Source organism: Dipodomys merriami, unplaced genomic scaffold (genome assembly GCF_024711535.1).
Source record: "Dipodomys merriami isolate MVZ:Mamm:240054 unplaced genomic scaffold, mDipMer1.0.p SCAF_3, whole genome shotgun sequence".
In the NCBI taxonomy this organism is placed as follows: domain Eukaryota; kingdom Metazoa; phylum Chordata; class Mammalia; order Rodentia; family Heteromyidae; genus Dipodomys; species Dipodomys merriami.
Window position 1 is genome coordinate 28116436 of NW_027204492.1, and position 12523 is coordinate 28128958.

Sequence of the window (12523 nt, forward strand, 5' to 3'; positions counted from 1 at the left end):
GTGCTCTACCACTTGAACCACATCACCACTTCCTGCTTTTTCTGTTTATGTGGTACTGAGGCATAGAACTCAAGGATTCATGTATGCTAGGATGCATTCTACCACTAAGACACATTCCTAGCTCCCATGAGACTGTAATCTCCAAAATCACCAGAAAACTGGAAGTAGTGCTGTGGTTTCAAAGTGGTAGAGCGCTACCCTTGAGCAAAAAGAGCTCAGGGACAGTGCTCAGGCCCTGAGTTCAAGCCCCATAACTGACCAAAGGATAAAAAAGAAAAGAAAAGAAAAAAAACCCTCAAAATTGGGTGCCAGTGCTTCATACCTATAATCTTAGCTACTCAGGAAACTGAGATATGAGGATCACTGTTCAAAGCAGGAAAGTCTGTGAGGTTCTTATCTCCAGTTAACCACAAAAAGCCATAAGTGACTGTTGAAAATGAACTACAGGGACTGGGAAGGTGGCTCAGTGGTAGAATGCTTACCTTGCACGCATGAGGTCCTGGATTCAATTCCTCAGCACCACATAAGCAGAAAAAGCTGGAAGTGGTGCTGTGGCTCAAGTGATAGAGTGCTAGCCTTGAGCTGAAGAGCTCAGTGATAGAGCCCAGACCCAGAGTTCAAGACCCATGAATGACCAAAAAAAAAAAAAAAACTAGAAAGAAAATTAACTATACAACTTGTGAGTGGGGAGAGGAGGAAAAAACTAGGGGTGACATGAAATAAATGTGCTCCTTACCTGACTTATACAAGCATAACCCTTCTCTATTATCACCTTTATAATTACAAAAAAAATAAGCTATAAGTGGAGTTGTGGCTCAAGTGGTAGAATACTATCCTTGTGCAAAAAGAGCCCAGAGACAATATCTGTGTCCTGAGTTCAAGCTCCAGGACTGGCACAAAATAGAAAAGAAAACTCAAGATACAGGATGAATTCCCAGGGGAAGTGATAACCACTAGTGTAGCTTTTTTGTAAAAGTGGGTGAAGTGGGAGCCCAGGAAGATGTCAGAGTTGGCCTTAGGAGAAAGAATACTTCTGTGTCTGCTTTCTATCAGGAGTTGGCACTGCTAGCATCCTTGCCCATTTGGTTAGCAGCTAGGTGAAGTTGTTTGCAGCAGCTTAGCACCTTCCTCTTTTGTTCTACTTGCTTTGCCAGTCTAGCTCTGAGTAAAGCATGCTTCCCCACCTGAATCCTCCAAGTTTCTTTTTTTTTTTTAACTGTATTTTTTTTTTGTTTTTTGGTTTTTTTGGTTTTTTTGTCGGTCATGGGGCCTGAGCTCTGGGCCTGGGCGCTGTCCCTCAGCTCTTCAGCTCAAGGCTAGCACTTGACCACTTGAGCCATAGCGCCACTTCCAGCTTTTTCTGCTTATGTGGTGCTGAGGAATCGAACCCAGGGCCTCATACATGCAAAGTGAGCACTCTACTACTGAGCCACCTTCCCAGCCCCTTAACTGTATTTTTTTTTTGTTTTTTGTTTTTTTTTTGGTACTGGGGATCGAACCCAGGACGTTATACTTGCTAGGCAAGCGCTTTGCCACTAAACTACATCCCAGCCCACCTCCAAGTTTCTTCCACTTCTTCCTTCCTTCCTTCCTGTCCTGGGGCTTGAACTCAGGGCCTGGGCACTATCCCTGAGCCTCTTTGTGCTCAAGGCTAGTGCCCTATCACTTGAGCCACAGCACCACTTCCAGCCTTTTCTTTTTTTTTTTTTTTTTTTTTTTTTTTTTTTTTTTTTGTCGGTCGTGGGGCTTGAACTCTCGGCCTGGGCGCTGTCCCTCAGCTCTTCAGCTCAAGGCGAGCGCTCTACCACTTGAGCTACAGCGCCACTTCCGGTTTCCTAGTGGTTTATTGGAGATAGGAGTCTCACGGTCTCTCCTGCCCGGGCTGGCTTTGAACCGCGATCCTCAGATCTCAGCCTCCTGAGTAGCTAGGATTACAGGCGTGAGCCACCAGCGCCCGGCCCAGCCTTTTCTAAGTAGTTTATTGAAGATAAGAGTTGCATGGACTTTCCTGCTGGGGTTGGCTTTGAATGGTGATCCTCAGATCTCAGCCTTCTGAGTAGCTAGGATACAGGAGTGAGCCACCTATGCCCAGCTCTTCCACTCCTTTATTCACTTGGCAAACAAGCATTTGCTAACCACTTGCTATATATGTCAGGTCCTGGGGGTCAAGGACTCAAGTCCTTGTTCTCAGTGAACTCATGGTCTAATGGTGTCAGGAGAGAAATAGAAAGAATAAAAGCATGGGCTGGGAATGTGGCTTCATGGTAGAGTGCTTGCTTAGCATGAATGAAGCCCTGGGTTCAGTTCCTCAGTAACACACAAACAGAGAAAGCTGAAAGTGGCACTGTGGCTCAAATGGTAGAGTACTAGCCTTGAGCAAAAGAAGCTCAGCGACAGTGCCCAGGCCCTGAGTTCAAACCCAGGACTTGCAAAAAAAAAAAAAAGTGGCACTATGCTTAAAAAAAAAAGTATGGATGCTTGACAAGAAATGTACTCATTGCCTTACTTGTAACTGCTGCAACCCCTCTGTACAGCATCTTTACAATAAAATTAAAAAAAATTAAAAAGTATGGGAGCTCAGTGCTAGTGGCTCATGCCTATAATCCTAGCTACTCAGGAGGCTGAGATCTGAGGATCAGGGTTCAAAGCCAGCCTGGGCAGGAAAGTAGTCCATGAGACTCTTATGTCCAATTAACCACCAGAAAAGCAGAAGTGGTGCTGTGGCTTAAGTGGTAGAGCGCTTGCCTTGAGCTGAAGAGCTGAGGGATAGCGCCCAGGCCCAGAGTTCAAGCCCTACAACCAAAAAAAAAAAGGAAAGTGGTTTTTTAGGGCTTTTTTGTTGTTGTTGTTTTTTTATTAGAAAAGCCAGGTGCCAGTGGCTCTCAACTATAATCCTAGCTACTCACAAGGCTGAGATCTGAGGATCTGTATTCAAAGCCAGCCTAGGCAAGAAAGTCAATGAGACTTATCTTCCATTAACCACCAAAAAAGTTGGAAGTGGAACTGTGCCTCAAATGGTAGACAAAGGAGCTTAGGGACAGCGCCTAGGTCCTGAGTTCAAGCCTCAGAACTAGTACTGAAAAAAAAAAGGAGAGAAAGAAAAAAATCATGCTGAAGTTGCCAACATCTACAGTAAAAAAGAAATATTCTGTCTGTAAATGTTAAGAAGAAAATAAGAGACTCGGGGCTGGGAAGGTGGCTCAGTGTTAGAGCGCTTGCCTTGCATGCCTGAGGCCCTGGGTTTCATTCTTCAGCACCACATAAGCAAAAAGAAAAAAGCCGGAAGTGGCACTGTGGCCCAAGTGGTAGAGCGCTAGCCTTGAGCTGAAGAGTTGAGGGACAGTGCCCAGGCCCAGAGTTCAAGCCCCACTACTGGACCCAAAAAAAAAAAAAAAAAAGAAAATAGAGACTCATTCTAATTTTGTTGTTGAACATCAAACTGAAAATTAGTATATACCAAACTTAGTACTGTGATTTCAGCCATCTCTGGAGAGTCTCAGAGCATAAATCTCCCCCCTTCCCATGCTGCACAAATAACAGGGGGACTACTGAACACAGTAGCGACACAGAAATGTATTTTGTCACATTTCTAGAGGCTAGGAGTCAGATCAACATGTAGGCTGCTCTTGGTTTCTCCTTGAATTTACTACTTTTCTCACAATGTTTTCTTTGTGCTCTTACCTCTCTGGTACTGTCCCTGTGGGTCTTTAGTCATTAGTCACTTCTTCTTAGACATTACAGCAAGTCTCTGTTTAAGTTATTACATCTCTATCTTCAAATACAGTCATATATTGACTTTCAGGCATGAGCCACTGACACCCGGACATACCAAGTTTAAGGCATGTAGTAGACATCTAAAAAAGTCAGGAAGATAGCAGGAATTTGTAGAGATACTCAGATTAGAGATATACATTTGTCATCAACCAAAAGATGATATTGAATGAGAACAGAGTATACACAGAAAAAAAAAAAGAAATCCACAATTAAATCTCAGGGTTCTCCAAAGATAAAAAATCAGCAAGTCTGGGCACTAGTGGCTCACACCTGTAATCCTAGCTATTTAGGAGGCTGAGATCTGAAGATCACAGTTCAAAGACATCCCAGATAGGAAAACTCATGAGACTCATCGCCAATTAACCACCCCAAAACGAAGTGGTGATGTGTCTTAAGTAGTAGACTCTAGTCTTGAGCAAAAAACAGCTCAGGGCAGGGCACAGGTGGTTCATACCTGTAATCCTAGCTACTCAGGAGGCTGAGATCTGAGGACTGTGTTTCAAAGCCTGCTCAGGTAGGAAAGTCCATGAGTGAGACTCATCTCCAATAAACCACCAGAAAACTGGAAGTGGCACTGTGGCTCAAAGTGGTAGAGCACTCACTTGAGTTGAAGAGCTCAGGGACAGCTTCCAGGCCCAGAGTTCAAGCCCCAGGACCCACAAAAAAAAAAAATACCCAGCAAACAGCTCAGGGTCAGTGCCCAAGCCTCGTGTGCAAGCCCCATGTCAACAACAACAACAAATAAAGAGGAAGAATCAGCAAAAGAATACTGAGAAGGGCAAGCGTTTGAGATACAGGGAAAACACAAAAAGTGACTTCTCAAACTGAGATTGAGACAGATCATTCAGAAGCATTTAGCACAGGCCAGCCACACCCTAAACTCTCAGTAGTGATGATCCAGTAAGGGCTTATTATTGCTCTTTAAGTCATCAAAAACAAAATGCAGGCTTTGGAGGTGTGGATCAGATAGTGCCAACCAAAGAGCAAAAGCAGATATCAGATACCAAGTTCCAGTTCTGTTCTTGGCCAAAAAAAAAAAAAAAAAAAGAAAGAAAGGAGGGGGGGGGGGAGAAAATGCAGATTGGGCACTTGAGGCTCAAGTCTGTAATCCTAGCTACTCAGACTTGAAATGTGAGAATCACAGTTTGAAACCAGCACAGGCAAGAAAGTCCAATTAACTGCCAGAAGTGGAGGTGTGGCTCAAGTGGTAGAGTGCTAGTGAATTGAGTGCCTAGGGCCTCAGTTCAAGCCCCAGTACCAGTGCACACACATGCGTGCGCACACACACACACACACACATATATTTTGGCCTTTTTATTTTTCTTTTTTTGTCTGTCGTGGTGCTTGAACTCAGAGTCTAAATGCTGTCCCAGAGCTCTTTTGGCTCAAGGCACGTGCTCAACCACAGCTCCACTTCTGATTTTCTAGTGGTTAATTGGAGATAAGAGTCTCAAGGAATTTCCTATTTGGGCTTGTCCTCAGATCTCAGCCTCCTAAGTAGCCAGAATTACAGACATAAGCCACCAGTGCCCGGCTAATATTGGCTCTTGAATGAATAAAAATCCAAGTTAAGAGGCCTGCAATCTCACTTCAATTAGATCAAATTATGTATATGAAGAAGTTAGAAGTGTGGCTTGGTGGTACAGCACTTGTCTACCCTAGCTTGCAGCAGGCCTTAGGGTTCAGCATGGCTAAATAAATAAATAAATAAGGATATTAGTCTAAATTTTAAAAATCGGAGTTAGCATAATAAAATTCTGTTAAAATGGTCATCACTAAGATGATAATGGTAACTATTAAGTCAAAATGCATCATATGGGTTTTGTAGTATCTCTATAGATTTAAAGTTCCAGCATCCATGGGCTGGGAAGGTGGCTCAGTGGTAGAGCGCCCTGGGTTCGATTCCTCAGCACTACATAAGAAAAAAGAAAAAAAGCCGGAAGTGGCACTGTGGCTCAAGTGGTAGAGCGCTAGCCTTGAGTTCAGGCCCGCGACCAGAACCAAAAAAAAAAAAAAAAAAGTTCCAGCATCCAGTTGCTGAAGGAGAATATGAGACCGAATCTCGTTAGTGCTATCTCATAATCACCTGCCTTCATTTATTTATTTATTTTTGGTCGGTCGTGGGGCTTGAACTCTGGGCTTGGGCGCTGTCCCTGCGCTCTTCAGCTCAAAGCAAGAGCACCACTTCCGGTTTTCTAGTGGTTTATTGGAGATAAGAGTCTCACGGTGATATCTCAATGTTGTTTTGATTTGCATTTCTTTTATGGCTAGGGATGTTGAACATTTCTTCATGTGTCTATTGGCCATCCTTGTTTCTTCTTCAGAGAAGCTTCTCTTTAAGTCTTTCGCCCACTTATTTATTGGGCAGTTGATTCTTTGAGGATTTGTTGTTGGGTGGTTTAATTTTTTGAGTTCCAAGTATATTTTAGATGTGAGACCCTTGTCCGTTGTATGGCTAGTAAAGATCTTCTCCCAATCGGTGGGCTTTCTATTGATCTTGCCAGCTATGTCATTTGCCCTGCAGAAGCTCTGCAATCTTATGCAATCCCATTTGTCCAACCTTTCTTTGATTTGTTGTGCTTCCGGGTCTCTATTCAGAAAATTTCGACCTGAGCCAAGGAGACCTAGGGTTTCTCCTATTCCATCCTGTAATGTTTTCAGAGTGTCTGCTTTGAGTTCAAGGTCTTTGATCCATTTGGAGTTGATTCTGGTACAGGGTGATATATCACCTCACTCCAGTTAGAACAGCAAAAATCAAGAACTCTAACAACAACAGATGCTGGAGGGGATGTGGACAGAAAGGAACCTTACTTCATTGTTGGTGGGAATGTAAACTTGTTCAACCACTTTGGAAAGCAGTATGGAGGTTCCTCAAAAGACTTCACATAGATCTCCCCTATGATCCAGCAATCCCACTTTTGGGCATTTACCCAAATGTTTACAAACAAGACCACACTAAAGCTACCAGCACAACTATGTTTATTGCAGCATTATTTACCATAGCTAAGATATGGAACCAACCCAGATGCCCCTCAGTAGATGAATGGATCAAGAAAATGTGGTATATATACACAATGGAATTCTATGCCTCCATCAGAAAGAATGACATTTCCCCATTTGTTAGGAAATGGAAAGGTTTGGAAAAAATTATATTAAGTGAAGTAAGCCAGGCCCAAAGAAGCATAGGTCCCATGGTTTCCCTTATTTGCAATATCTAGTATAGGTATGAGTCAAGCGGATAAGGTCAGATAATGTGATGTTAGGAAAATGAACCCTTAAATATGTATTTTAATGTTTTCGTTTCTTTCATGCATGTGTTTCTAACACATTTATAAGATTATTTCTTTGTTGCTTTGTATGTCCCTCCCCCACAGTGTAACCCCCGCTTTCACTATATTTGATGTCAGTATAACATGTGGAGGAGATGGGGACAAACAAGTCGTTTAAGGATTCAGGTGGACCTGTTGCAACAATGAGAAGTACAAAATGTCATGTCAAAACCAGCTTTACAATGTCGGTGTGGGGGGGGGAGGGTGGTATAATTGGGTGGGGGGAGGGGGGAGGCGGGGAAGGGAAGTGAAGGGTAAACAAAGGAGGAGGCTGCAATGCTTGGTAAGAAATGTATGCATTATCCTGCCCATGTAATTGTAGCCCCCCTGTACAGTATGTTCTCAAATAAAATAAAATACAATTAAAAAAAAAAACAAAAAAAAAACAAAAAGTATCCAACACAAAAAAAAAAAAAAAGAGTCTCACGGGCAGGAGCACGGGCTGGCTTTGAATCGCGATCCTCAGCCTCAGCCTCCTGAATAGCTAGGATTTACAGGCGTGAGCCACCGGCGCCCGACTTTGCCTTTATTTATTTATTGTTTTTGTACGTGACTGGGGCTTGAATTCTGGGCCTCAAGCTCTCGCAGAGCTTCTTTGCTCAAGGCTGCCCTTCCAGCACCACAGCCAGATCCCCACTTTCAGATTTTTTGTTAGTCAAATAGAGATAAGAGTTTCGAGGATTCTGTCTGCCTGGGGCTGGCTTGATAAGTTGATCCTCAGATCTCAGCCCGAAGTATAGCTAAGATTGCAGGCATTAAGCCAATCATACTCAGCTTCAATTGTAATATAAGATAAAGCCATCCAAGATTTGAGGGTTTTTTTTTGGGGGGGGGAGGAATGGTTTTATGTTTTGTTTTGTTTTTTGTTTTTTTTGGGGTCCGGTCGTGGGGCCTGAACTCTGGGCCTGGGTGCTGTCCCTCAGCTCTTCAGCTCAAGGCTAGCGCTCTACCACTTGAGCCACAGTGCCACTTCCGTCTTTTTTCTTTTTGCTTATGTGGTGCTGAGGAATCAAACCCAGGGTCTCAGGCATGCAAGGCAAGCGCTCTACCACTGAGCCACCTTCCCAGCCCTGGGGGGGAGGGGGGATGGTTTTTGAGATGGGATATATAGCTAAGATTGACTTTGAATTCAAGATCTTCCTGCTTTTTCATCCCTAGAATTCTGGGATTACTATGCCCGGTTTATCTATGGTTTCTGTAACACTGCTATATTATGTTGCCTACATTCTAAATAAAAAGGGTGAAACTTAATTTAGTGGAAATACAACTAATGGATTTTTCTTGTTCAAGTTTATAGTGTGAACTGTGTAGATGGACTTTTTTTTGTCGGTCATGGGGTTTGAACTCTGGGCTTGGGCTCTATCCCTCAGATCTTCGCTCAAGGCAAGCGCTCTACCACTTGAACCAAAGCACCACTTCCGGTTTTCTGGTGGTTAATTGCATAGGAGTCTCACTCTCAGACTTTCCAGGTCGAGCTGGCGGGCGATCCTCAGATCGCAGACTCCAGAGTAATCTAGGATTACAGGTGTGAGCCACCTGAGTACAGCTTTAGATGAAGTCTTTATCTCAGATTTTAAAATCTTGCCTTGGGCTAGGTGCATGGCTTGCCTAGCAAGCCTGAGGCAGTAAATTCAAACCCCAGTACAGCCAAAAGGGAAAAAAAAGTATCCTACAGGGAAAACAAAAACAAAAACACAACCTTGGCACAATACCTGAGATATCTGCAAAAATAAAAATACTCGTTTCTTAGTTTTGTTTTCCTTTTGCAGTGCTGGTGATGGAACCTAAGCTTTATTGTATACTAGCTCATCAAAAATTTGTCGTTAAGCTACTTCGTCAGCTCTAGTTTTGTTTCTAAAATGGAAAGGAAAAGATGAAAAGGGGTAATACTAACAAAAATACTAACATCACACGCTGGAGGCCAATCTGGGCTACATATTGAGTTTCTATTTAAAAAGGCGAGGAGGGCTAGAGAGAGGTTCGCTCAAGCGGCAGTGACAGCCTAGCAAGCTGCGAAGTGCAAGTTGAAACACTAGCACTACCACCCAAACCTTCCAAAGAAAAAGTAAAGCTGTTTCCGCCAGCCACCTCCTCCCAGACTGCCTAGCAGGGCAGGGCTTCCTTCTAAAGCAAGGGTCAAAGTCGCCGGCGCATACAAATGACGTAAGCACCCTACGAATTGATCCCACCCATTCAGTGCCCCACTTCCCCAGCTTTCGAAGGGCGTCCACTTTACCACTTATCACCGGTTGTGTACTCCACCCGTGAAAACGGGGTCCTAGAATCCTGACCGGCCCCGATAACCTACTTACAGAGGTGAAGTCAAGAGAGGGTTCCCAACGGGCCCACGGAGGGCGCAGGCGCAGAGGATGGGGAGGTGCTGGACGCTGACTAGTGACGGTACCCATAAGCTCCACCTCCAGTTTCTAAACTTGTTCTTCCGGCGGCTTCTGGTCTCTTCAGCTTTTGTTCGCCATCGTGGTTACTGTGCCTTCCAGCGCTTCCCATCATGGTAAGTCTCATCGGCCTCCATCGGCCCCAAGGTCGCTCCCCGAGACCCGAGGCTTTCCCCGGCTCGCCGAGGCTGGCACGGAGCATCAAAGGGCCCGAGCATTTTAAAGGGTTTTTCAAGAGAAGATAAAATTTCCCTTTTTAAGCCGCTGGCCTACCGGGAAGCAAGTGAGGGACGGGACGGGGCAGCATTGGCGCTGTGCATCTGCAGGGCTGTGTGAGAGCCACAATGCTTCCCTTCCACCCGATCCAGTTGATTCTGGGCCAGGAAGAGGTCTAGGGACCACCCTCAGAAATTGTGTCCAAATCGCAAGCTGCCCTTAGCATGATGTGTACCAGGTCATGAGATGACAAGCTTAACCCTTTCTAGAGGTTTGACTAGGGGCTTTGGGCAAGGACATTGTGTGAACCTGAAGTAAAGGTCAACAGCACAACGATAGCTTCCCTCTGACAGTTTACTCTGATAGTAACTACTATGTAATTGCTCCCAAGGGGTTAGGCATTTTTTATATATATAAAAAGAGGGCTGGGAAGGTGGCTCAGTGGTAGAGTGTTTGCCTCGTATGCATAAGGGCCTGGGTTCGATTCCTCAGCACCACATAAACAGAAAAAGCTGGAAGTGGCGCTATGACTCAGGTGGTAGAGTGTTAGCTTAAAGAGCTGAGGGACAGCTCCCAGGCCCAGAGTTTAAGCCCCAGAACTGGCAAAAAAAAAAAAAAATTACAGAAAAGGTGAGCAAGTTAGGAGATTTTCTGAATGTCAAGGACTTTGCAGCACTTCTAATTATCCCGGCAAAGTCTCTTATTTTGTGAAATATGGCACTGGAGTTCATTGGCTTGCAAGTAATTGGTTGTCCTGATTAATGCTATGTATGTTCTTTCCAGTTAAGTCGAGTTCCCTGGCCCTATATTCATTCCCAGCCGATCTGAACCTTTGGGTGACCGCAGGGTAGAGACAGAAGGTGTCTCTGGAGCAGAACAGGCTTGGGTTTGATTCCTAGTGCTGCACGTTATACTCTTGATTTTGTGCAGGTTGTTCAAGCTCCCTTGTTCTTTTGCTTAAATGATGGAAAATAAAAGTGTCTGCTTCCAGAAGAGTTATGAGAACCAAAGGAGGCTGGGTAATTTAGTATTGAAGATTTTCTTGGCTGTACATCTCAAACAATGAAATATTTGTTAGACTTCAGAGTTTGTAGCTTTTGAATCCTTTGTACAGGCACTATTGTCACTCTAAATGGGTTGTTTCTCCTGCAGTCTTCTCACAAGACTTTCAGAATCAAGCGGTTTCTGGCCAAGAAACAAAAGCAAAATCGCCCCATTCCCCAGTGGATTCGGATGAAAACTGGTAACAAAATCAGGTAAGACCCTTGAGCTGTGTTTGTTAAATTTACAGATTACTTTCTTTAGGGTTTACCCAATTGAAACTTAGATGTAATACAGTCAGTCCTCTGCCATTTTAAAGTTCCCTGTTTTTTAATGGTCTTCCTTGGTTTGTACACCACATCCAGCCTCACACTTTGTGGGTAGACACTGCTCCAGTCCTTACTAATTTCCTGGTTAAGTCTAAACTAGAGCTCTGGAAGACTGTTTTACCTCCCTGTACATCCTGGTGAGAAGACCCAATTGGTTATCCTTTCTAAAGATTGGGAGAGTGCCCTCTACTGGAGGAGTTGATTGAATGTATGCATTTGGAAGAAAGTAGCTATGGGGGACCCTTCCCTTCTCCCCAGCTCTTAGGACCAGGTAGGCCTTTTATTTGCAAAGAACTTTGGGGGCTGCCTTTGCAGAATGAGCTTAGCAGGTAGAACCTTCTTTTATTTGGCTTAACTTTTGTCTTTTGGTGTTGGGAATCCAACCAAGGGCATTGCACTTGCCTAGCAAGTGCTTTGCCACCGATGAGAATAAGAGTTTTCTTTAGCTTTGAAGTTGTGCTTCTGAGATAAGAAAAAAGGAAACATGGTGTAGTTAAGTAGAACACTGCTGTTGTCAATGTTAGCCACTTGTTCTATGATCTCATGCATTTGGTTTTCTGTCAGCTATCTGGGGAACCAAGGTCTTGTACATGCTGAGTGCTGCACCATAGAGCTACAACCCTTTAGCCCTTCTTTCAACTTGTAAAATGAATCAAAAGCAGGTTGCAATTACAGTACTTCCTTCATCTTGTGGAAGTATTGCCATTATCCTGCTGAAAGAAAAAACATGTTGATTGTTTCTGAATTTTGCCTTTCTGAAGGTAAAATCATAACAGCTTGACATGGACATTTAGCTTGTTTTAAGCTCTTCAAATCACTCATTCTGAAATAAATATGCAAGGAAGGTTTATTTGTTTTAAAGATAGTGTGTGAAGAATGTCAGCATCTGTATCAGTTCTGTTGAATCAAAAGTGGGTGAGGAGCTAGGCTATCTTTGTGATTTCTGGCTTCCTTCTGTGCAGATACAACTCCAAGAGAAGACACTGGAGAAGAACCAAGCTGGGTCTGTAAGGAATTACTTCAGATGCCCACATATTTATGCTCTACCATGAACCAGTCAAGCTGAAACGTCAATACTGCCTGGACTGACAATTGGGCATTTTTTAAATTGATTTTTCTTTGGTTATTTTAATCATGGGCACAGTAATAAACATGTAATAAACATTACATTTGAATCATCATATATGGCTCTAGTTTTTAAACATCTCTGGTGGGTATGGATAAGAATTGGATGGGTTTTTTGTTGGTTGGGGGCCTGAACTCTGGGCCTGGGGTCTTCAGCGCAAGGCTAGCACTCTACCACTTGAGCCACATCGCCACTTCTGGCTTTTCTGCTTATGTGGTGCTGAGGAATCGAACCCAGGGCCTCATGCATGTGAGGCAAGCACTCACTGAGCCACCTTCCCAGCCCCAAGAATTGGAATTTTAATTGCCAGGA

The 12523-nt window shown here is 43.9% G+C and overlaps 1 non-coding gene across 1 annotated transcript; it reads left to right on the forward strand.

Annotated features, from left to right (window-relative positions):
• Positions 1-11740: 11740 nt before the first annotated feature.
• Positions 11741-11877, forward strand: LOC138840554 (small nucleolar RNA SNORA69). Its single transcript, XR_011376120.1, has one exon. It is a non-coding gene; the product is annotated as a small nucleolar RNA SNORA69 (small nucleolar RNA).
• The last annotated feature ends 646 nt before the right edge of the window (positions 11878-12523 follow it).